The following is a 2,684-nucleotide window of genomic DNA, read 5'->3' on the forward strand; positions in this document are numbered from 1 at the left end:
AAAAAAAAAAAAAAAAAAAAAGACAGCATGTTTACATCCTTCCTCATCCTCACACCAGTCCTCCTCTTGCACGTCCTCCCTTGACTCCATTCTTCTCAGCCAGTAGCTCAGGCGCCCTCTGAGAGGCAAGCTGATCCACTGTGGGTGGCATCTGTGCTGTCTTCCACCAACCAACAAAGGCTAAGGGACTGGCCAGTACTGTCTGGTGTGGCTGTGATGATACCATTGCCATCTGAGATACAAGATACCTTTGTATTCCAAGTAAGTATATATTTGAGTGAAAAAATAAACCCATATTTCCACAGAAACCTGCCAATCAAGTTCTTCCAAGCTAGTTTTCAGCTAAACACAAGTAAAGTGTATTCTATGGACTTGCTAGGAAAGCTGGTCACTATTTATAATTTTGTTTCTATAGGAAAATGCATTGATGGTTCCAAAAGAATGACTTGCAAATAGAATTTAGAACAAAACCCATTTGTAAATTGAGGGTTGACTATATTATATCTTTGCCTTGTTCTTAGCTATAAAATTGGTCTATCATATTTCTACTTTTGGTTAGTAAGCATTAGAATAAATATGCATCTAATACTAAGTGTTCTAGTCAGTGTTTAATAAACACTGTGGAGTAGACAGACATATTGGCATGGAATATAGGCACACTCTTCCAAAGTAATTGCTTAAACATTTCATTTGTTTTCTGGCTCTGAATCCATATGACCCTATTTAGGAAAACCTGACATTAGGAAATCCAAACTTAGAAACCAGATACATTCAGAGGTTCTGAGTCGGGTTACAAAATAATTTTTCATTTTAGAAATTTAATAGTGACTCATTCTGTTCATTTAAGAGTAATAAAATATTATCATGGAACGATGAAAACAGGGGAAAGAGCAGAATTTAAGAATAGAATCGAGACAGGTTCTATTTGCAGCCATGAGCCTTCCTTCTTGAAGCACCATAACTCACTCCTACCCACACTGGGATTTATTCTAGTGGCCTTAAAACTCTCCCTCTACCAAGAAGCACAACAAAAGACCATTTGAGTAGGAAGCAGATGTGTATCTTTGGAGCTTAACACCCCTGGCTCAAATCTGACAGTAAAAATTTACAACCCTTAAAATATACTACACTGTGGTGGCTGTGACTGGCGGCCTCTTCCCCAGCCGAGGAGCAGGATTGCTAAAAGGTTAGTGGCCAAAGGGGGCTGCCGGGAGGAAGGGGACAGCTTCTTCACTTCAGGGAAATGAGCCTACAGATAATCAGTGGATGATATAATCAAAATCTCATATACCAGTACTCGAGTTTTATTATACTACCGAGGAAAACAGCTCATTTATATTGGATTTCCTGTCTTTCCCCCCTCTTAATAAGAATCACGTACCTATGAGTCATTATTATCTGTGTGGACCAGACGAGGCATTTTCTTATGATAATACACACGAAAAACTTTTAAAGATGACAAGTTTAGGTAATTGCACATCTCCTAATTTATTGACGTGAACATGAAAAGATGAATCGCTGTGTTTTTCTCATTTCTTAGGTTTCTTGAAAATAGCTTTGACTATTACCAGTAGGCACAAATCTCTGCTTAATAGCAACATTCAAAAATTAATAAATAGGGAAAAGGTACTATGGGAATAGACTGTAATAAAGACAAATGGAATTCATATTTCAAAAGTTGGCAGGAGCTAACAGATCCGCTCCCCTTTTTATTTCTGTAATAAAATGTTCTGTATTTGTAGTAATTTCTTGCCTTGTTATTTCTCTTGTCTTAAGTAAGAGCCATAAATGCTTCAACAACGAGAGAGTGGACTGGACACTCAATTGGTGTTTCTGACGTCCTTTCATGAAGCACTACTTAATGCTGAAAAGGAATAATACTGTTTTCATGAGAAGATTCAATTTGTTTTCTAAAAGGAACATACACAAAAACATTCTTTGGGATATTTCACCCATCCACTAGTCCTATTAAATATACAGTCCTCGGAAGCCAATCTGAAAACAGTAAAGGACGGGGATGACATTGGCTGGAGCTATGAGACAAAATAGTTTCGGGCATCTTTTGTTGTGTAACACCAAAGCAAAATTGAAATTCTGACCCAGGCGTCTGAGCACTGTGAAAATTGTCAATCACCAATTGATCATACATCCCTTGAAATGATTCCACAGTTTTTTTCCAACCTGACATTGTGAAGGACAGTAACGAAGTCCCGTGTGTGAGAAAGGTGGCACTCGTCTAGACATCCCTTAGCCATGAACACTGCTCAGTGATCAGAGAAGGTCCAACATGTCCGTTCATCAGTAACAGAGTTTCTGGTTGATGGGGTTTCAGGATCTCTTGCTTGAATAGTCTAGGGAGCTGGCCAGTGCTGACACAAAGAGTGGAGTTTAAGAAACTTGCTGGTGATTGGGTCGTTGTTTCCCCAATCCTCTGGTCTGCTAATTAGCCACAGGAAAGACATGTGGATAAAATGTAGATAAAACCGGAAACATGATACCAACTGAAATATGCAGTGGATGGCAGGAGAACATGGGAAAATTGTCAGTTCATGTGACATGTGAAAAGATTATAAACTTACTGAATGTGATGGAATCCAGATCAGGTCAAATAACTTCTTCCTGGTGAAGTCCCAACTCTTGCATCAGAAGATCCATCTTCAAACTGAACAATGTTATCAGCAAAC

Source organism: Mus pahari, chromosome 5, assembly GCF_900095145.1.
Source record: "Mus pahari chromosome 5, PAHARI_EIJ_v1.1, whole genome shotgun sequence".
NCBI classification, from domain to species: Eukaryota; Metazoa; Chordata; class Mammalia; order Rodentia; family Muridae; genus Mus; species Mus pahari.